General features: G+C 47.7%; 14 non-coding genes across 14 annotated transcripts; all 14 read left to right on the forward strand.

The window, feature by feature from the left end:
* The first annotated feature begins 1,018 nt into the window (after nucleotides 1-1,018).
* Nucleotides 1,019-1,209, forward strand: LOC142710089 (U2 spliceosomal RNA). Its single transcript, XR_012869198.1, has one exon. It is a non-coding gene; the product is annotated as a U2 spliceosomal RNA (small nuclear RNA).
* A 1,300-nt stretch (nucleotides 1,210-2,509) lies between these two features.
* LOC142710090 (U2 spliceosomal RNA) lies at nucleotides 2,510-2,700 on the forward strand. The gene has a single exon (XR_012869199.1). It is a non-coding gene; the product is annotated as a U2 spliceosomal RNA (small nuclear RNA).
* A 1,280-nt stretch (nucleotides 2,701-3,980) lies between these two features.
* Nucleotides 3,981-4,171, forward strand: LOC142710091 (U2 spliceosomal RNA). The gene has a single exon (XR_012869200.1). It is a non-coding gene; the product is annotated as a U2 spliceosomal RNA (small nuclear RNA).
* A 1,296-nt stretch (nucleotides 4,172-5,467) lies between these two features.
* LOC142710094 (U2 spliceosomal RNA) lies at nucleotides 5,468-5,658 on the forward strand. The gene has a single exon (XR_012869202.1). It is a non-coding gene; the product is annotated as a U2 spliceosomal RNA (small nuclear RNA).
* Nucleotides 5,659-6,954: 1,296 nt separating this feature from the next.
* LOC142710199 (U2 spliceosomal RNA) lies at nucleotides 6,955-7,147 on the forward strand. Its single transcript, XR_012869297.1, has one exon. It is a non-coding gene; the product is annotated as a U2 spliceosomal RNA (small nuclear RNA).
* A 1,334-nt stretch (nucleotides 7,148-8,481) lies between these two features.
* On the forward strand, nucleotides 8,482-8,672 carry LOC142710095 (U2 spliceosomal RNA). Its single transcript, XR_012869203.1, has one exon. It is a non-coding gene; the product is annotated as a U2 spliceosomal RNA (small nuclear RNA).
* A 1,292-nt stretch (nucleotides 8,673-9,964) lies between these two features.
* LOC142710096 (U2 spliceosomal RNA) lies at nucleotides 9,965-10,155 on the forward strand. Its single transcript, XR_012869204.1, has one exon. It is a non-coding gene; the product is annotated as a U2 spliceosomal RNA (small nuclear RNA).
* Nucleotides 10,156-11,451: 1,296 nt separating this feature from the next.
* Nucleotides 11,452-11,646, forward strand: LOC142710208 (U2 spliceosomal RNA). Its single transcript, XR_012869305.1, has one exon. It is a non-coding gene; the product is annotated as a U2 spliceosomal RNA (small nuclear RNA).
* A 1,276-nt stretch (nucleotides 11,647-12,922) lies between these two features.
* On the forward strand, nucleotides 12,923-13,113 carry LOC142710097 (U2 spliceosomal RNA). The gene has a single exon (XR_012869205.1). It is a non-coding gene; the product is annotated as a U2 spliceosomal RNA (small nuclear RNA).
* Nucleotides 13,114-14,393: 1,280 nt separating this feature from the next.
* On the forward strand, nucleotides 14,394-14,584 carry LOC142710098 (U2 spliceosomal RNA). The gene has a single exon (XR_012869206.1). It is a non-coding gene; the product is annotated as a U2 spliceosomal RNA (small nuclear RNA).
* Nucleotides 14,585-15,888: 1,304 nt separating this feature from the next.
* On the forward strand, nucleotides 15,889-16,079 carry LOC142710099 (U2 spliceosomal RNA). The gene has a single exon (XR_012869207.1). It is a non-coding gene; the product is annotated as a U2 spliceosomal RNA (small nuclear RNA).
* A 1,300-nt stretch (nucleotides 16,080-17,379) lies between these two features.
* Nucleotides 17,380-17,570, forward strand: LOC142710222 (U2 spliceosomal RNA). Its single transcript, XR_012869318.1, has one exon. It is a non-coding gene; the product is annotated as a U2 spliceosomal RNA (small nuclear RNA).
* A 1,276-nt stretch (nucleotides 17,571-18,846) lies between these two features.
* On the forward strand, nucleotides 18,847-19,037 carry LOC142710100 (U2 spliceosomal RNA). Its single transcript, XR_012869208.1, has one exon. It is a non-coding gene; the product is annotated as a U2 spliceosomal RNA (small nuclear RNA).
* A 1,281-nt stretch (nucleotides 19,038-20,318) lies between these two features.
* LOC142710101 (U2 spliceosomal RNA) lies at nucleotides 20,319-20,509 on the forward strand. The gene has a single exon (XR_012869209.1). It is a non-coding gene; the product is annotated as a U2 spliceosomal RNA (small nuclear RNA).
* Nucleotides 20,510-21,307: the final 798 nt, after the last annotated feature.

Raw genomic sequence — 21,307 nt, forward strand, 5'->3', positions numbered from 1 at the left:
AAGAGCTGCACCTGAGCCAGCCACTGATTGATTGATTGATTGATTGATTGATTGATTGATTGATTGATTGATTGATTGATGCAGCACAACAGTCAAATAGTGGAGTGGAGTAGGGGAACAGCAAACAGCCAATAAAGCAGCCCGCCCGCTCGCCTGCCCGCCACAATGGACCTACCTGTGTACACTAGATGGATGTGATGGAATGTACTGTCGTCCCTACATTTCAAGAAGAAGTAAGAATTGCAGTTGCAACAAAGCCTTGCTTGCCTACAAAGAGAGCAGCAATTTGGATTTGTTACTATGTTACCTAGAAGAATAACAAACTGTGCAAGGATGGAGGTTGTAGGAGCAAGGAGAAGTTGTCTGTAAAGTTGGTGGATGCCTATTTTCCATTTTGCAGTCCCTTGTCTCCCTCTTGTGGCCTCCTGGAGGCAACTAGCTGTGCAAAAAAAAGACAGCCTGGCGGCCGGCTGTTGCAGTGTTGCCCTCTCAGGCAACACTGAGTGACTGACTGAGCCTCACCGTCTTATATAAAGTTCAGACGGAACTTTGCACGTGTCATAGTGGAGCCCTCAGGATTCCAGAGCCAGCTTTCTGACATCATAATGGGGCCTCAGAGATAAAAGCCTGGGCCCAGGCAGTGTTGGTCAGTGCTGCTCAGCAGGCAGCACTGGACTGGACTGGATTACAGCTGATACAAGGTGTGAAGGAACAAGGGGTGGCTGTGGGCATGCACTTGCTGCCGCTGCCAGTGTTTATCTGCATGGCAGCAGGGCATTTGGGCGTTGCCAGGAAGGCGTTTTTATGTAGATTCCTCCTCTTTCAGCACTGCATTGTGGTGCAAGCAAAAGAAGCAAATCCTGTCTGGCTTCCTCTCCGGCCTTTATTCACCTCCCGTGTAGCTGTGAGTGTGTGAGCCTGCAGGGCCCCATGGAATTGCCTAGAAGTAGGCTGAATCGCTGCAAGGGCTGAACAGCAGTATCGGGCAGGCTCGGGCAACGCGCGGCCCGTTCGGGTTATCGCTTCTCGGCCTTTTGGCTAAGATCAAGTGTAGTATCTGTTCTTATCAGTTTAATATCTGATACGTCCCCTATCTGGGGACCATATATTAAATGGATTTTTAGAACAGGGAGATGGAAATAGAGCTTGCTCTGTCCACTCCACGCATTGACCTGGTATTGCAGTATTTCCAGGACCGGTGCACCCTTTCCTTATGTGTTGACTAAAAGCAGATTCCAAAAGTGTTTTTTGTCTTTGCTATTGTTTCTGTCTTTCTGAAGGGATCTCCCCTTTTAATCCCATTATTTCAACACCTGTTGGACAATGCATGAGTGATAATGAGCTCATTGATTAAATGCAATTAATGAATAGATTGCCACCTCTTGTTGTGTGTCGTCTGTGTTTCTGTGTTTCCGGCATTTCACATTGGAACACCTCATTCACCTTCCTTGTCTTCTCTCCGCCCTCCCTTTTAGGTAAGTTAAAGAGCTGCACCTGAGCCAGCCACTGATTGATTGATTGATTGATTGATTGATTGATTGATTGATTGATTGATTGATTGATTGATTGATGCAGCACAACAGTCAAATAGTGGAGTGGAGTAGGGGAACAGCAAACAGCCAATAAAGCAGCCCGCCCGCTCGCCTGCCCGCCACAATGGACCTACCTGTGTACACTAGATGGATGTGATGGAATGTACTGTCGTCCCTACATTTCAAGAAGAAGTAAGAATTGCAGTTGCAACAAAGCCTTGCTTGCCTACAAAGAGAGCAGCAATTTGGATTTGTTACTATGTTACCTAGAAGAATAACAAACTGTGCAAGGATGGAGGTTGTAGGAGCAAGGAGAAGTTGTCTGTAAAGTTGGTGGATGCCTATTTTCCATTTTGCAGTCCCTTGTCTCCCTCTTGTGGCCTCCTGGAGGCAACTAGCTGTGCAAAAAAAAGACAGCCTGGCGGCCGGCTGTTGCAGTGTTGCCCTCTCAGGCAACACTGAGTGACTGACTGAGCCTCACCGTCTTATATAAAGTTCAGACGGAACTTTGCACGTGTCATAGTGGAGCCCTCAGGATTCCAGAGCCAGCTTTCTGACATCATAATGGGGCCTCAGAGATAAAAGCCTGGGCCCAGGCAGTGTTGGTCACTGCTGCTCAGCAGGCAGCACTGGACTGGACTGGATTACAGCTGATACAAGGTGTGAAGGAACAAGGGGTGGCTGTGGGCATGCACTTGCTGCCGCTGCCAGTGTTTATTTGCATGGCAGCAGGGCATTTGGGCGTTGCCAGGAAGGCGTTTTTATGTAGATTCCTCCTCTTTCAGCACTGCATTGTGGTGCAAGCAAAATAAGCAAATCCTGTCTGGCTTCCTCTCCGGCCTTTATTCACCTCCCGTGTAGCTGTGAGTGTGTGAGCCTGCAGGGCCCCATGGAATTGCCTAGAAGTAGGCTGAATCGCTGCAAGGGCTGAACAGCAGTATCGGGCAGGCTCGGGCAACGCGCGGCCCGTTCGGGTTATCGCTTCTCGGCCTTTTGGCTAAGATCAAGTGTAGTATCTGTTCTTATCAGTTTAATATCTGATACGTCCCCTATCTGGGGACCATATATTAAATGGATTTTTAGAACAGGGAGATGGAAATAGAGCTTGCTCTGTCCACTCCACGCATTGACCTGGTATTGCAGTATTTCCAGGACCGGTGCACCCTTTCCTTATGTGTTGACTAAAAGCAGATTCCAAAAGTGTTTTTTGTCTTTGCTATTGTTTCTGTCTTTCTGAAGGGATCTCCCCTTTTAATCCCATTATTTCAACACCTGTTGGACAATGCATGAGTGATAATGAGCTCATTGATTAAATGCAATTAATGAATAGATTGCCACCTCTTGTTGTGTGTCGTCTGTGTTTCTGTGTTTCCGGCATTTCACATTGGAACACCTCATTCACCTTCCTTGTCTTCTCTCCGCCCTCCCTTTTAGGTAAGTTAAAGAGCTGCACCTGAGCCAGCCACTGATTGATTGATTGATTGATTGATTGATTGATTGATTGATTGATGCAGCACAACAGTCAAATAGTGGAGTGGAGTAGGGGAACAGCAAACAGCCAATAAAGCAGCCCGCCCGCTCGCCTGCCCGCCACAATGGACCTACCTGTGTACACTAGATGGATGTGATGGAATGTACTGTCGTCCCTACATTTCAAGAAGAAGTAAGAATTGCAGTTGCAACAAAGCCTTGCTTGCCTACAAAGAGAGCAGCAATTTGGATTTGTTACTATGTTACCTAGAAGAATAACAAACTGTGCAAGGATGGAGGTTGTAGGAGCAAGGAGAAGTTGTCTGTAAAGTTGGTGGATGCCTATTTTCCATTTTGCAGTCCCTTGTCTCCCTCTTGTGGCCTCCTGGAGGCAACTAGCTGTGCAAAAAAAAGACAGCCTGGCGGCCGGCTGTTGCAGTGTTGCCCTCTCAGGCAACACTGAGTGACTGACTGAGCCTCACCGTCTTATATAAAGTTCAGACGGAACTTTGCACGTGTCATAGTGGAGCCCTCAGGATTCCAGAGCCAGCTTTCTGACATCATAATGGGGCCTCAGAGATAAAAGCCTGGGCCCAGGCAGTGTTGGTCAGTGCTGCTCAGCAGGCAGCACTGGACTGGACTGGATTACAGCTGATACAAGGTGTGAAGGAACAAGGGGTGGCTGTGGGCATGCACTTGCTGCCGCTGCCAGTGTTTATCTGCATGGCAGCAGGGCATTTGGGCGTTGCCAGGAAGGCGTTTTTATGTAGATTCCTCCTCTTTCAGCACTGCATTGTGGTGCAAGCAAAAGAAGCAAATCCTGTCTGGCTTCCTCTCCGGCCTTTATTCACCTCCCGTGTAGCTGTGAGTGTGTGAGCCTGCAGGGCCCCATGGAATTGCCTAGAAGTAGGCTGAATCGCTGCAAGGGCTGAACAGCAGTATCGGGCAGGCTCGGGCAACGCGCGGCCCGTTCGGGTTATCGCTTCTCGGCCTTTTGGCTAAGATCAAGTGTAGTATCTGTTCTTATCAGTTTAATATCTGATACGTCCCCTATCTGGGGACCATATATTAAATGGATTTTTAGAACAGGGAGATGGAAATAGAGCTTGCTCTGTCCACTCCACGCATTGACCTGGTATTGCAGTATTTCCAGGACCGGTGCACCCTTTCCTTATGTGTTGACTAAAAGCAGATTCCAAAAGTGTTTTTTGTCTTTGCTATTGTTTCTGTCTTTCTGAAGGGATCTCCCCTTTTAATCCCATTATTTCAACACCTGTTGGACAATGCATGAGTGATAATGAGCTCATTGATTAAATGCAATTAATGAATAGATTGCCACCTCTTGTTGTGTGTCGTCTGTGTTTCTGTGTTTCCGGCATTTCACATTGGAACACCTCATTCACCTTCCTTGTCTTCTCTCCGCCCTCCCTTTTAGGTAAGTTAAAGAGCTGCACCTGAGCCAGCCACTGATTGATTGATTGATTGATTGATTGATTGATTGATTGATTGATTGATTGATTGATTGATGCAGCACAACAGTCAAATAGTGGAGTGGAGTAGGGGAACAGCAAACAGCCAATAAAGCAGCCCGCCCGCTCGCCTGCCCGCCACAATGGACCTACCTGTGTACACTAGATGGATGTGATGGAATGTACTGTCGTCCCTACATTTCAAGAAGAAGTAAGAATTGCAGTTGCAACAAAGCCTTGCTTGCCTACAAAGAGAGCAGCAATTTGGATTTGTTACTATGTTACCTAGAAGAATAACAAACTGTGCAAGGATGGAGGTTGTAGGAGCAAGGAGAAGTTGTCTGTAAAGTTGGTGGATGCCTATTTTCCATTTTGCAGTCCCTTGTCTCCCTTTTGTGGCCTCCTGGAGGCAACTAGCTGTGCAAAAAAAAGACAGCCTGGCGGCCGGCTGTTGCAGTGTTGCCCTCTCAGGCAACACTGAGTGACTGACTGAGCCTCACCGTCTTATATAAAGTTCAGACGGAACTTTGCACGTGTCATAGTGGAGCCCTCAGGATTCCAGAGCCAGCTTTCTGACATCATAATGGGGCCTCAGAGATAAAAGCCTGGGCCCAGGCAGTGTTGGTCAGTGCTGCTCAGCAGGCAGCACTGGACTGGACTGGATTACAGCTGATACAAGGTGTGAAGGAACAAGGGGTGGCTGTGGGCATGCACTTGCTGCCGCTGCCAGTGTTTATCTGCATGGCAGCAGGGCATTTGGGCGTTGCCAGGAAGGCGTTTTTATGTAGATTCCTCCTCTTTCAGCACTGCATTGTGGTGCAAGCAAAAGAAGCAAATCCTGTCTGGCTTCCTCTGCGGCCTTTATTCACCTCCCGTGTAGCTGTGAGTGTGTGAGCCTGCAGGGCCCCATGGAATTGCCTAGAAGTAGGCTGAATCGCTGCAAGGGCTGAACAGCAGTATCGGGCAGGCTCGGGCAACGCGCGGCCCGTTCGGGTTATCGCTTCTCGGCCTTTTGGCTAAGATCAAGTGTAGTATCTGTTCTTATCAGTTTAATATCTGATACGTCCCCTATCTGGGGACCATATATTAAATGGATTTTTAGAACAGGGAGATGGAAATAGAGCTTGCTCTGTCCACTCCACGCATTGACCTGGTATTGCAGTATTTCCAGGACCGGTGCACCCTTTCCTTATGTGTTGACTAAAAGCAGATTCCAAAAGTGTTTTTTGTCTTTGCTATTGTTTCTGTCTTTCTGAAGGGATCTCCCCTTTTAATCCCATTATTTCAACACCTGTTGGACAATGCATGAGTGATAATGAGCTCATTGATTAAATGCAATTAATGAATAGATTGCCACCTCTTGTTGTGTGTCGTCTGTGTTTCTGTGTTTCCGGCATTTCACATTGGAACACCTCATTCACCTTCCTTGTCTTCTCTCCGCCCTCCCTTTTAGGTAAGTTAAAGAGCTGCACCTGAGCCAGCCACTGATTGATTGATTGATTGATTGATTGATTGATTGATTGATTGATTGATTGATTGATTGATGCAGCACAACAGTCAAATAGTGGAGTGGAGTAGGGGAACAGCAAACAGCCAATAAAGCAGCCCGCCCGCTCGCCTGCCCGCCACAATGGACCTACCTGTGTACACTAGATGGATGTGATGGAATGTACTGTCGTCCCTACATTTCAAGAAGAAGTAAGAATTGCAGTTGCAACAAAGCCTTGCTTGCCTACAAAGAGAGCAGCAATTTGGATTTGTTACTATGTTACCTAGAAGAATAACAAACTGTGCAAGGATGGAGGTTGTAGGAGCAAGGAGAAGTTGTCTGTAAAGTTGGTGGATGCCTATTTTCCATTTTGCAGTCCCTTGTCTCCCTCTTGTGGCCTCCTGGAGGCAACTAGCTGTGCAAAAAAAAGACAGCCTGGCGGCCGGCTGTTGCAGTGTTGCCCTCTCAGGCAACACTGAGTGACTGACTGAGCCTCACCGTCTTATATAAAGTTCAGACGGAACTTTGCACGTGTCATAGTGGAGCCCTCAGGATTCCAGAGCCAGCTTTCTGACATCATAATGGGGCCTCAGAGATAAAAGCCTGGGCCCAGGCAGTGTTGGTCAGTGCTGCTCAGCAGGCAGCACTGGACTGGACTGGATTACAGCTGATACAAGGTGTGAAGGAACAAGGGGTGGCTGTGGGCATGCACTTGCTGCCGCTGCCAGTGTTTATCTGCATGGCAGCAGGGCATTTGGGCGTTGCCAGGAAGGCGTTTTTATGTAGATTCCTCCTCTTTCAGCACTGCATTGTGGTGCAAGCAAAAGAAGCAAATCCTGTCTGGCTTCCTCTCCGGCCTTTATTCACCTCCCGTGTAGCTGTGAGTGTGTGAGCCTGCAGGGCCCCATGGAATTGCCTAGAAGTAGGCTGAATCGCTGCAAGGGCTGAACAGCAGTATCGGGCAGGCTCGGGCAACGCGCGGCCCGTTCGGGTTATCGCTTCTCTCGGCCTTTTGGCTAAGATCAAGTGTAGTATCTGTTCTTATCAGTTTAATATCTGATACGTCCCCTATCTGGGGACCATATATTAAATGGATTTTTAGAACAGGGAGATGGAAATAGAGCTTGCTCTGTCCACTCCACGCATTGACCTGGTATTGCAGTATTTCCAGGACCGGTGCACCCTTTCCTTATGTGTTGACTAAAAGCAGATTCCAAAAGTGTTTTTTGTCTTTGCTATTGTTTCTGTCTTTCTGAAGGGATCTCCCCTTTTAATCCCATTATTTCAACACCTGTTGGACAATGCATGAGTGATAATGAGCTCATTGATTAAATGCAATTAATGAATAGATTGCCACCTCTTGTTGTGTGTCGTCTGTGTTTCTGTGTTTCCGGCATTTCACATTGGAACACCTCATTCACCTTCCTTGTCTTCTCTCCGCCCTCCCTTTTAGGTAAGTTAAAGAGCTGCACCTGAGCCAGCCACTGATTGATTGATTGATTGATTGATTGATTGATTGATTGATTGATTGATTGATGCAGCACAACAGTCAAATAGTGGAGTGGAGTAGGGGAACAGCAAACAGCCAATAAAGCAGCCCGCCCGCTCGCCTGCCCGCCACAATGGACCTACCTGTGTACACTAGATGGATGTGATAGAATGTACTGTCGTCCCTACATTTCAAGAAGAAGTAAGAATTGCAGTTGCAACAAAGCCTTGCTTGCCTACAAAGAGAGCAGCAATTTGGATTTGTTACTATGTTACCTAGAAGAATAACAAACTGTGCAAGGATGGAGGTTGTAGGAGCAAGGAGAAGTTGTCTGTAAAGTTGGTGGATGCCTATTTTCCATTTTGCAGTCCCTTGTCTCCCTCTTGTGGCCTCCTGGAGGCAACTAGCTGTGCAAAAAAAAGACAGCCTGGCGGCCGGCTGTTGCAGTGTTGCCCTCTCAGGCAACACTGAGTGACTGACTGAGCCTCACCGTCTTATATAAAGTTCAGACGGAACTTTGCACGTGTCATAGTGGAGCCCTCAGGATTCCAGAGCCAGCTTTCTGACATCATAATGGGGCCTCAGAGATAAAAGCCTGGGCCCAGGCAGTGTTGGTCAGTGCTGCTCAGCAGGCAGCACTGGACTGGACTGGATTACAGCTGATACAAGGTGTGAAGGAACAAGGGGTGGCTGTGGGCATGCACTTGCTGCCGCTGCCAGTGTTTATCTGCATGGCAGCAGGGCATTTGGGCGTTGCCAGGAAGGCGTTTTTATGTAGATTCCTCCTCTTTCAGCACTGCATTCAGGAAGGCGTTTTTATGTAGATTCCTCCTCTTTCAGCACTGCATTGTGGTGCAAGCAAAAGAAGCAAATCCTGTCTGGCTTCCTCTCCGGCCTTTATTCACCTCCCGTGTAGCTGTGAGTGTGTGAGCCTGCAGGGCCCCATGGAATTGCCTAGAAGTAGGCTGAATCGCTGCAAGGGCTGAACAGCAGTATCGGGCAGGCTCGGGCAACGCGCGGCCCGTTCGGGTTATCGCTTCTCGGCCTTTTGGCTAAGATCAAGTGTAGTATCTGTTCTTATCAGTTTAATATCTGATACGTCCCCTATCTGGGGACCATATATTAAATGGATTTTTAGAACAGGGAGATGGAAATAGAGCTTGCTCTGTCCACTCCACGCATTGACCTGGTATTGCAGTATTTCCAGGACCGGTGCACCCTTTCCTTATGTGTTGACTAAAAGCAGATTCCAAAAGTGTTTTTTGTCTTTGCTATTGTTTCTGTCTTTCTGAAGGGATCTCCCCTTTTAATCCCATTATTTCAACACCTGTTGGACAATGCATGAGTGATAATGAGCTCATTGATTAAATGCAATTAATGAATAGATTGCCACCTCTTGTTGTGTGTCGTCTGTGTTTCTGTGTTTCCGGCATTTCACATTGGAACACCTCATTCACCTTCCTTGTCTTCTCTCCGCCCTCCCTTTTAGGTAAGTTAAAGAGCTGCACCTGAGCCAGCCACTGATTGATTGATTGATTGATTGATTGATTGATTGATTGATTGATTGATTGATTGATGCAGCACAACAGTCAAATAGTGGAGTGGAGTAGGGGAACAGCAAACAGCCAATAAAGCAGCCCGCCCGCTCGCCTGCCCGCCACAATGGACCTACCTGTGTACACTAGATGGATGTGATGGAATGTACTGTCGTCCCTACATTTCAAGAAGAAGTAAGAATTGCAGTTGCAACAAAGCCTTGCTTGCCTACAAAGAGAGCAGCAATTTGGATTTGTTACTATGTTACCTAGAAGAATAACAAACTGTGCAAGGATGGAGGTTGTAGGAGCAAGGAGAAGTTGTCTGTAAAGTTGGTGGATGCCTATTTTCCATTTTGCAGTCCCTTGTCTCCCTCTTGTGGCCTCCTGGAGGCAACTAGCTGTGCAAAAAAAAGACAGCCTGGCGGCCGGCTGTTGCAGTGTTGCCCTCTCAGGCAACACTGAGTGACTGACTGAGCCTCACCGTCTTATATAAAGTTCAGACGGAACTTTGCACGTGTCATAGTGGAGCCCTCAGGATTCCAGAGCCAGCTTTCTGACATCATAATGGGGCCTCAGAGATAAAAGCCTGGGCCCAGGCAGTGTTGGTCAGTGCTGCTCAGCAGGCAGCACTGGACTGGACTGGATTACAGCTGATACAAGGTGTGAAGGAACAAGGGGTGGCTGTGGGCATGCACTTGCTGCCGCTGCCAGTGTTTATCTGCATGGCAGCAGGGCATTTGGGCGTTGCCAGGAAGGCGTTTTTATGTAGATTCCTCCTCTTTCAGCACTGCATTGTGGTGCAAGCAAAAGAAGCAAATCCTGTCTGGCTTCCTCTCCGGCCTTTATTCACCTCCCGTGTAGCTGTGAGTGTGTGAGCCTGCAGGGCCCCATGGAATTGCCTAGAAGTAGGCTGAATCGCTGCAAGGGCTGAACAGCAGTATCGGGCAGGCTCGGGCAACGCGCGGCCCGTTCGGGTTATCGCTTCTCGGCCTTTTGGCTAAGATCAAGTGTAGTATCTGTTCTTATCAGTTTAATATCTGATACGTCCCCTATCTGGGGACCATATATTAAATGGATTTTTAGAACAGGGAGATGGAAATAGAGCTTGCTCTGTCCACTCCACGCATTGACCTGGTATTGCAGTATTTCCAGGACCGGTGCACCCTTTCCTTATGTGTTGACTAAAAGCAGATTCCAAAAGTGTTTTTTGTCTTTGCTATTGTTTCTGTCTTTCTGAAGGGATCTCCCCTTTTAATCCCATTATTTCAACACCTGTTGGACAATGCATGAGTGATAATGAGCTCATTGATTAAATGCAATTAATGAATAGATTGCCACCTCTTGTTGTGTGTCGTCTGTGTTTCTGTGTTTCCGGCATTTCACATTGGAACACCTCATTCACCTTCCTTGTCTTCTCTCCGCCCTCCCTTTTAGGTAAGTTAAAGAGCTGCACCTGAGCCAGCCACTGATTGATTGATTGATTGATTGATTGATTGATTGATTGATTGATTGATTGATTGATTGATGCAGCACAACAGTCAAATAGTGGAGTGGAGTAGGGGAACAGCAAACAGCCAATAAAGCAGCCCGCCCGCTCGCCTGCCCGCCACAATGGACCTACCTGTGTACACTAGATGGATGTGATGGAATGTACTGTCGTCCCTACATTTCAAGAAGAAGTAAGAATTGCAGTTGCAACAAAGCCTTGCTTGCCTACAAAGAGAGCAGCAATTTGGATTTGTTACTATGTTACCTAGAAGAATAACAAACTGTGCAAGGATGGAGGTTGTAGGAGCAAGGAGAAGTTGTCTGTAAAGTTGGTGGATGCCTATTTTCCATTTTGCAGTCCCTTGTCTCCCTCTTGTGGCCTCCTGGAGGCAACTAGCTGTGCAAAAAAAAGACAGCCTGGCGGCCGGCTGTTGCAGTGTTGCCCTCTCAGGCAACACTGAGTGACTGACTGAGCCTCACCGTCTTATATAAAGTTCAGACGGAACTTTGCACGTGTCATAGTGGAGCCCTCAGGATTCCAGAGCCAGCTTTCTGACATCATAATGGGGCCTCAGAGATAAAAGCCTGGGCCCAGGCAGTGTTGGTCAGTGCTGCTCAGCAGGCAGCACTGGACTGGACTGGATTACAGCTGATACAAGGTGTGAAGGAACAAGGGGTGGCTGTGGGCATGCACTTGCTGCCGCTGCCAGTGTTTATCTGCATGGCAGCAGGGCATTTGGGCGTTGCCAGGAAGGCGTTTTTATGTAGATTCCTCCTCTTTCAGCACTGCATTGTGGTGCAAGCAAAAGAAGCAAATCCTGTCTGGCTTCCTCTCCGGCCTTTATTCACCTCCCGTGTAGCTGTGAGTGTGTGAGCCTGCAGGGCCCCATGGAATTGCCTAGAAGTAGGCTGAATCGCTGCAAGGGCTGAACAGCAGTATCGGGCAGGCTCGGGCAACGCGCGGCCCGTTCGGGTTATCGCTTCTCGGCCTTTTGGCTAAGATCAAGTGTAGTATCTGTTCTTATCAGTTTAATATCTGATACGTCCGTCCCCTATCTGGGGACCATATATTAAATGGATTTTTAGAACAGGGAGATGGAAATAGAGCTTGCTCTGTCCACTCCACGCATTGACCTGGTATTGCAGTATTTCCAGGACCGGTGCACCCTTTCCTTATGTGTTGACTAAAAGCAGATTCCAAAAGTGTTTTTTGTCTTGGCTATTGTTTCTGTCTTTCTGAAGGGATCTCCCCTTTTAATCCCATTATTTCAACACCTGTTGGACAATGCATGAGTGATAATGAGCTCATTGATTAAATGCAATTAATGAATAGATTGCCACCTCTTGTTGTGTGTCGTCTGTGTTTCTGTGTTTCCGGCATTTCACATTGGAACACCTCATTCACCTTCCTTGTCTTCTCTCCGCCCTCCCTTTTAGGTAAGTTAAAGAGCTGCACCTGAGCCAGCCACTGATTGATTGATTGATTGATTGATTGATTGATTGATTGATGCAGCACAACAGTCAAATAGTGGAGTGGAGTAGGGGAACAGCAAACAGCCAATAAAGCAGCCCGCCCGCTCGCCTGCCCGCCACAATGGACCTACCTGTGTACACTAGATGGATGTGATGGAATGTACTGTCGTCCCTACATTTCAAGAAGAAGTAAGAATTGCAGTTGCAACAAAGCCTTGCTTGCCTACAAAGAGAGCAGCAATTTGGATTTGTTACTATGTTACCTAGAAGAATAACAAACTGTGCAAGGATGGAGGTTGTAGGAGCAAGGAGAAGTTGTCTGTAAAGTTGGTGGATGCCTATTTTCCATTTTGCAGTCCCTTGTCTCCCTCTTGTGGCCTCCTGGAGGCAACTAGCTGTGCAAAAAAAAGACAGCCTGGCGGCCGGCTGTTGCAGTGTTGCCCTCTCAGGCAACACTGAGTGACTGACTGAGCCTCACCGTCTTATATAAAGTTCAGACGGAACTTTGCACGTGTCATAGTGGAGCCCTCAGGATTCCAGAGCCAGCTTTCTGACATCATAATGGGGCCTCAGAGATAAAAGCCTGGGCCCAGGCAGTGTTGGTCAGTGCTGCTCAGCAGGCAGCACTGGACTGGACTGGATTACAGCTGATACAATTTGTGAAGGAACAAGGGGTGGCTGTGGGCATGCACTTGCTGCCGCTGCCAGTGTTTATCTGCATGGCAGCAGGGCATTTGGGCGTTGCCAGGAAGGCGTTTTTATGTAGATTCCTCCTCTTTCAGCACTGCATTGTGGTGCAAGCAAAAGAAGCAAATCCTGTCTGGCTTCCTCTCCGGCCTTTATTCACCTCCCGTGTAGCTGTGAGTGTGTGAGCCTGCAGGGCCCCATGGAATTGCCTAGAAGTAGGCTGAATCGCTGCAAGGGCTGAACAGCAGTATCGGGCAGGCTCGGGCAACGCGCGGCCCGTTCGGGTTATCGCTTCTCGGCCTTTTGGCTAAGATCAAGTGTAGTATCTGTTCTTATCAGTTTAATATCTGATACGTCCCCTATCTGGGGACCATATATTAAATGGATTTTTAGAACAGGGAGATGGAAATAGAGCTTGCTCTGTCCACTCCACGCATTGACCTGGTATTGCAGTATTTCCAGGACCGGTGCACCCTTTCCTTATGTGTTGACTAAAAGCAGATTCCAAAAGTGTTTTTTGTCTTTGCTATTGTTTCTGTCTTTCTGAAGGGATCTCCCCTTTTAATCCCATTATTTCAACACCTGTTGGACAATGCATGAGTGATAATGAGCTCATTGATTAAATGCAATTAATGAATAGATTGCCACCTCTTGTTGTGTGTCGTCTGTGTTTCTGTGTTTCCGGCATTTCACATTGGAACACCTCATTCACCTTCCTTGTCTTCTCTCCGCCCTCCCTTTTAGGTAAGTTAAAGAGCTGCACCTGAGCCAGCCACTGATTGATTGATTGATTGATTGATTGATTGATTGATTGATTGATGCAGCACAACAGTCAAATAGTGGAGTGGAGTAGGGGAACAGCAAACAGCCAATAAAGCAGCCCGCCCGCTCGCCTGCCCGCCACAATGGACCTACCTGTGTACACTAGATGGATGTGATGGAATGTACTGTCGTCCCTACATTTCAAGAAGAAGTAAGAATTGCAGTTGCAACAAAGCCTTGCTTGCCTACAAAGAGAGCAGCAATTTGGATTTGTTACTATGTTACCTAGAAGAATAACAAACTGTGCAAGGATGGAGGTTGTAGGAGCAAGGAGAAGTTGTCTGTAAAGTTGGTGGATGCCTATTTTCCATTTTGCAGTCCCTTGTCTCCCTCTTGTGGCCTCCTGGAGGCAACTAGCTGTGCAAAAAAAAGACAGCCTGGCGGCCGGCTGTTGCAGTGTTGCCCTCTCAGGCAACACTGAGTGACTGACTGAGCCTCACCGTCTTATATAAAGTTCAGACGGAACTTTGCACGTGTCATAGTGGAGCCCTCAGGATTCCAGAGCCAGCTTTCTGACATCATAATGGGGCCTCAGAGATAAAAGCCTGGGCCCAGGCAGTGTTGGTCAGTGCTGCTCAGCAGGCAGCACTGGACTGGACTGGATTACAGCTGATACAAGGTGTGAAGGAACAAGGGGTGGCTGTGGGCATGCACTTGCTGCCGCTGCCAGTGTTTATCTGCATGGCAGCAGGGCATTTGGGCGTTGCCAGGAAGGCGTTTTTATGTAGATTCCTCCTCTTTCAGCACTGCATTGTGGTGCAAGCAAAAGAAGCAAATCCTGTCTGGCTTCCTCTCCGGCCTTTATTCACCTCCCGTGTAGCTGTGAGTGTGTGAGCCTGCAGGGCCCCATGGAATTGCCTAGAAGTAGGCTGAATCGCTGCAAGGGCTGAACAGCAGTATCGGGCAGGCTCGGGCAACGCGCGGCCCGTTCGGGTTATCGCTTCTCGGCCTTTTGGCTAAGATCAAGTGTAGTATCTGTTCTTATCAGTTTAATATCTGATACGTCCCCTATCTGGGGACCATATATTAAATGGATTTTTAGAACAGGGAGATGGAAATAGAGCTTGCTCTGTCCACTCCACGCATTGACCTGGTATTGCAGTATTTCCAGGACCGGTGCACCCTTTCCTTATGTGTTGACTAAAAGCAGATTCCAAAAGTGTTTTTTGTCTTTGCTATTGTTTCTGTCTTTCTGAAGGGATCTCCCCTTTTAATCCCATTATTTCAACACCTGTTGGACAATGCATGAGTGATAATGAGCTCATTGATTAAATGCAATTAATGAATAGATTGCCACCTCTTGTTGTGTGTCGTCTGTGTTTCTGTGTTTCCGGCATTTCACATTGGAACACCTCATTCACCTTCCTTGTCTTCTCTCCGCCCTCCCTTTTAGGTAAGTTAAAGAGCTGCACCTGAGCCAGCCACTGATTGATTGATTGATTGATTGATTGATTGATTGATTGATTGATTGATTGATTGATTGATTGATTGATGCAGCACAACAGTCAAATAGTGGAGTGGAGTAGGGGAACAGCAAACAGCCAATAAAGCAGCCCGCCCGCTCGCCTGCCCGCCACAATGGACCTACCTGTGTACACTAGATGGATGTGATGGAATGTACTGTCGTCCCTACATTTCAAGAAGAAGTAAGAATTGCAGTTGCAACAAAGCCTTGCTTGCCTACAAAGAGAGCAGCAATTTGGATTTGTTACTATGTTACCTAGAAGAATAACAAACTGTGCAAGGATGGAGGTTGTAGGAGCAAGGAGAAGTTGTCTGTAAAGTTGGTGGATGCCTATTTTCCATTTTGCAGTCCCTTGTCTCCCTCTTGTGGCCTCCTGGAGGCAACTAGCTGTGCAAAAAAAAGACAGCCTGGCGGCCGGCTGTTGCAGTGTTGCCCTCTCAGGCAACACTGAGTGACTGACTGAGCCTCACCGTCTTATATAAAGTTCAGACGGAACTTTGCACGTGTCATAGTGGAGCCCTCAGGATTCCAGAGCCAGCTTTCTGACATCATAATGGGGCCTCAGAGATAAAAGCCTGGGCCCAGGCAGTGTTGGTCAGTGCTGCTCAGCAGGCAGCACTGGACTGGACTGGATTACAGCTGATACAAGGTGTGAAGGAACAAGGGGTGGCTGTGGGCATGCACTTGCTGCCGCTGCCAGTGTTTATCTGCATGGCAGCAGGGCATTTGGGCGTTGCCAGGAAGGCGTTTTTATGTAGATTCCTCCTCTTTCAGCACTGCATTGTGGTGCAAGCAAAAGAAGCAAATCCTGTCTGGCTTCCTCTCCGGCCTTTATTCACCTCCCGTGTAGCTGTGAGTGTGTGAGCCTGCAGGGCCCCATGGAATTGCCTAGAAGTAGGCTGAATCGCTGCAAGGGCTGAACAGCAGTATCGGGCAGGCTCGGGCAACGCGCGGCCCGTTCGGGTTATCGCTTCTCGGCCTTTTGGCTAAGATCAAGTGTAGTATCTGTTCTTATCAGTTTAATATCTGATACGTCCCCTATCTGGGGACCATATATTAAATGGATTTTTAGAACAGGGAGATGGAAATAGAGCTTGCTCTGTCCACTCCACGCATTGACCTGGTATTGCAGTATTTCCAGGACCGGTGCACCCTTTCCTTATGTGTTGACTAAAAGCAGATTCCAAAAGTGTTTTTTGTCTTTGCTATTGTTTCTGTCTTTCTGAAGGGATCTCCCCTTTTAATCCCATTATTTCAACACCTGTTGGACAATGCATGAGTGATAATGAGCTCATTGATTAAATGCAATTAATGAATAGATTGCCACCTCTTGTTGTGTGTCGTCTGTGTTTCTGTGTTTCCGGCATTTCACATTGGAACACCTCATTCACCTTCCTTGTCTTCTCTCCGCCCTCCCTTTTAGGTAAGTTAAAGAGCTGCACCTGAGCCAGCCACTGATTGATTGATTGATTGATTGATTGATTGATTGATTGATTGATTGATTGATTGATGCAGCACAACAGTCAAATAGTGGAGTGGAGTAGGGGAACAGCAAACAGCCAATAAAGCAGCCCGCCCGCTCGCCTGCCCGCCACAATGGAACAATGGACCTACCTGTGTACACTAGATGGATGTGATGGAATGTACTGTCGTCCCTACATTTCAAGAAGAAGTAAGAATTGCAGTTGCAACAAAGCCTTGCTTGCCTACAAAGAGAGCAGCAATTTGGATTTGTTACTATGTTACCTAGAAGAATAACAAACTGTGCAAGGATGGAGGTTGTAGGAGCAAGGAGAAGTTGTCTGTAAAGTTGGTGGATGCCTATTTTCCATTTTGCAGTCCCTTGTCTCCCTCTTGTGGCCTCCTGGAGGCAACTAGCTGTGCAAAAAAAAGACAGCCTGGCGGCCGGCTGTTGCAGTGTTGCCCTCTCAGGCAACACTGAGTGACTGACTGAGCCTCACCGTCTTATATAAAGTTCAGACGGAACTTTGCACGTGTCATAGTGGAGCCCTCAGGATTCCAGAGCCAGCTTTCTGACATCATAATGGGGCCTCAGAGATAAAAGCCTGGGCCCAGGCAGTGTTGGTCAGTGCTGCTCAGCAGGCAGCACTGGACTGGACTGGATTACAGCTGATACAAGGTGTGAAGGAACAAGGGGTGGCTGTGGGCATGCACTTGCTGCCGCTGCCAGTGTTTATCTGCATGGCAGCAGGGCATTTGGGCGTTGCCAGGAAGGCGTTTTTATGTAGATTCCTCCTCTTTCAGCACTGCATTGTGGTGCAAGCAAAAGAAGCAAATCCTGTCTGGCTTCCTCTCCGGCCTTTATTCACCTCCCGTGTAGCTGTGAGTGTGTGAGCCTGCAGGGCCCCATGGAATTGCCTAGAAGTAGGCTGAATCGCTGCAAGGGCTGAACAGCAGTATCGGGCAGGCTCGGGCAACGCGCGGCCCGTTCGGGTTATCGCTTCTCGGCCTTTTGGCTAAGATCAAGTGTAGTATCTGTTCTTATCAGTTTAATATCTGATACGTCCCCTATCTGGGGACCATATATTAAATGTATTTTTAGAACAGGGAGATGGAAATAGAGCTTGCTCTGTCCACTCCACGCATTGACCTGGTATTGCAGTATTTCCAGGACCGGTGCACCCTTTCCTTATGTGTTGACTAAAAGCAGATTCCAAAAGTGTTTTTTGTCTTTGCTATTGTTTCTGTCTTTCTGAAGGGATCTCCCCTTTTAATCCCATTATTTCAACACCTGTTGGACAATGCATGAGTGATAATGAGCTCATTGATTAAATGCAATTAATGAATAGATTGCCACCTCTTGTTGTGTGTCGTCTGTGTTTCTGTGTTTCCGGCATTTCACATTGGAACACCTCATTCACCTTCCTTGTCTTCTCTCCGCCCTCCCTTTTAGGTAAGTTAAAGAGCTGCACCTGAGCCAGCCACTGATTGATTGATTGATTGATTGATTGATTGATTGATTGATGCAGCACAACAGTCAAATAGTGGAGTGGAGTAGGGGAACAGCAAACAGCCAATAAAGCAGCCCGCCCGCTCGCCTGCCCGCCACAATGGACCTACCTGTGTACACTAGATGGATGTGATGGAATGTACTGTCGTCCCTACATTTCAAGAAGAAGTAAGAATTGCAGTTGCAACAAAGCCTTGCTTGCCTACAAAGAGAGCAGCAATTTGGATTTGTTACTATGTTACCTAGAAGAATAACAAACTGTGCAAGGATGGAGGTTGTAGGAGCAAGGAGAAGTTGTCTGTAAAGTTGGTGGATGCCTATTTTCCATTTTGCAGTCCCTTGTCTCCCTCTTGTGGCCTCCTGGAGGCAACTAGCTGTGCAAAAAAAAGACAGCCTGGCGGCCGGCTGTTGCAGTGTTGCCCTCTCAGGCAACACTGAGTGACTGACTGAGCCTCACCGTCTTATATAAAGTTCAGACGGAACTTTGCACGTGTCATAGTGGAGCCCTCAGGATTCCAGAGCCAGCTTTCTGACATCATAATGGGGCCTCAGAGATAAAAGCCTGGGCCCAGGCAGTGTTGGTCAGTGCTGCTCAGCAGGCAGCACTGGACTGGACTGGATTACAGCTGATACAAGGTGTGAAGGAACAAGGGGTGGCTGTGGGCATGCACTTGCTGCCGCTGCCAGTGTTTATCTGCATGGCAGCAGGGCATTTGGGCGTTGCCAGGAAGGCGTTTTTATGTAGATTCCTCCTCTTTCAGCACTGCATTGTGGTGCAAGCAAAAGAAGCAAATCCTGTCTGGCTTCCTCTCCGGCCTTTATTCACCTCCCGTGTAGCTGTGAGTGTGTGAGCCTGCAGGGCCCCATGGAATTGCCTAGAAGTAGGCTGAATCGCTGCAAGGGCTGAACAGCAGTATCGGGCAGGCTCGGGCAACGCGCGGCCCGTTCGGGTTATCGCTTCTCGGCCTTTTGGCTAAGATCAAGTGTAGTATCTGTTCTTATCAGTTTAATATCTGATACGTCCCCTATCTGGGGACCATATATTAAATGGATTTTTAGAACAGGGAGATGGAAATAGAGCTTGCTCTGTCCACTCCACGCATTGACCTGGTATTGCAGTATTTCCAGGACCGGTGCACCCTTTCCTTATGTGTTGACTAAAAGCAGATTCCAAAAGTGTTTTTTGTCTTTGCTATTGTTTCTGTCTTTCTGAAGGGATCTCCCCTTTTAATCCCATTATTTCAACACCTGTTGGACAATGCATGAGTGATAATGAGCTCATTGATTAAATGCAATTAATGAATAGATTGCCACCTCTTGTTGTGTGTCGTCTGTGTTTCTGTGTTTCCGGCATTTCACATTGGAACACCTCATTCACCTTCCTTGTCTTCTCTCCGCCCTCCCTTTTAGGTAAGTTAAAGAGCTGCACCTGAGCCAGCCACTTGATTGATTGATTGATTGATTGATTGATTGATTGATTGATTGATGCAGCACAACAGTCAAATAGTGGAGTGGAGTAGGGGAACAGCAAACAGCCAATAAAGCAGCCCGCCCGCTCGCCTGCCCGCCACAATGGACCTACCTGTGTACACTAGATGGATGTGATGGAATGTACTGTCGTCCCTACATTTCAAGAAGAAGTAAGAATTGCAGTTGCAACAAAGCCTTGCTTGCCTACAAAGAGAGCAGCAATTTGGATTTGTTACTATGTTACCTAGAAGAATAACAAACTGTGCAAGGATGGAGGTTGTAGGAGCAAGGAGAAGTTGTCTGTAAAGTTGGTGGATGCCTATTTTCCATTTTGCAGTCCCTTGTCTCCCTCTTGTGGCCTCCTGGAGGCAACTAGCTGTGCAAAAAAAAGACAGCCTGGCGGCCGGCTGTTGCAGTGTTGCCCTCTCAGGCAACACTGAGTGACTGACTGAGCCTCACCGTCTTATATAAAGTTCAGACGGAACTTTGCACGTGTCATAGTGGAGCCCTCAGGATTCCAGAGCCAGCTTTCTGACATCATAATGGGGCCTCAGAGATAAAAGCCTGGGCCCAGGCAGTGTTGGTCAGTGCTGCTCAGCAGGCAGCACTGGACTGGACTGGATTACAGCTGATACAAGGTGTGAAGGAACAAGGGGTGGCTGTGGGCATGCACTTGCTGCCGCTGCCAGTGTTTATCTGCATGGCAGCAGGGCATTTGGGCGTTGCCAGGAAGGCGTTTTTATGTAGATTCCTCCTCTTTCAGCACTGCATTGTGGTGCAAGCAAAAGAAGCAAATCCTGTCTGGCTTCCTCTCCGGCCTTTATTCACCTCCCGTGTAGCTGTGAGTGTGTGAGCCTGCAGGGCCCCATGGAATTGCCTAGAAGTAGGCTGAATCGCTGCAAGGGCTGAACAGCAGTATCGGGCAGGCTCGGGCAACGCGCGGCCCGTTCGGGTTATCGCTTCTCGGCCTTTTGGCTAAGATCAAGTGTAGTATCTGTTCTTATCAGTTTAATATCTGATACGTCCCCTATCTGGGGACCATATATTAAATGGATTTTTAGAACAGGGAGATGGAAATAGAGCTTGCTCTGTCCACTCCACGCATTGACCTGGTATTGCAGTATTTCCAGGACCGGTGCACCCTTTCCTTATGTGTTGACTAAAAGCAGATGCCAAAAGTGTTTTTTGTCTTTGCTATTGTTTCTGTCTTTCTGAAGGGATCTCCCCTTTTAATCCCATTATTTCAACACCTGTTGGACAATGCATGAGTGATAATGAGCTCATTGATTAAATGCAATTAATGAATAGATTGCCACCTCTTGTTGTGTGTCGTCTGTGTTTCTGTGTTTCCGGCATTTCACATTGGAACACCTCATTCACCTTCCTTGTCTTCTCTCCGCCCTCCCTTTTAGGTAAGTTAAAGAGCTGCACCTGAGCCAGCCACTGATTGATTGATTGATTGATTGATTGATTGATTGATTGATTGATTGATTGATTGATTGATGCAGCACAACAGTCAAATAGTGGAGTGGAGTAGGGGAACAGCAAACAGCCAATAAAGCAGCCCGCCCGCTCGCCTGCCCGCCACAATGGACCTACCTGTGTACACTAGATGGATGTGATGGAATGTACTGTCGTCCCTACATTTCAAGAAGAAGTAAGAATTGCAGTTGCAACAAAGCCTTGCTTGCCTACAAAGAGAGCAGCAATTTGGATTTGTTACTATGTTACCTAGAAGAATAACAAACTGTGCAAGGATGGAGGTTGTAGGAGCAAGGAGAAGTTGTCTGTAAAGTTGGTGGATGCCTATTTTCCATTTTGCAGTCCCTTGTCTCCCTCTTGTGGCCTCCTGGAGGCAACTAGCTGTGCAAAAAAAAGACAGCCTGGCGGCCGGCTGTTGCAGTGTTGCCCTCTCAGGCAACACTGAGTGACTGACTGAGCCTC

This window comes from Rhinoderma darwinii, unplaced genomic scaffold, assembly GCF_050947455.1.
Source record: "Rhinoderma darwinii isolate aRhiDar2 unplaced genomic scaffold, aRhiDar2.hap1 Scaffold_422, whole genome shotgun sequence".
Classification (NCBI taxonomy): Eukaryota; Metazoa; Chordata; class Amphibia; order Anura; family Rhinodermatidae; genus Rhinoderma; species Rhinoderma darwinii.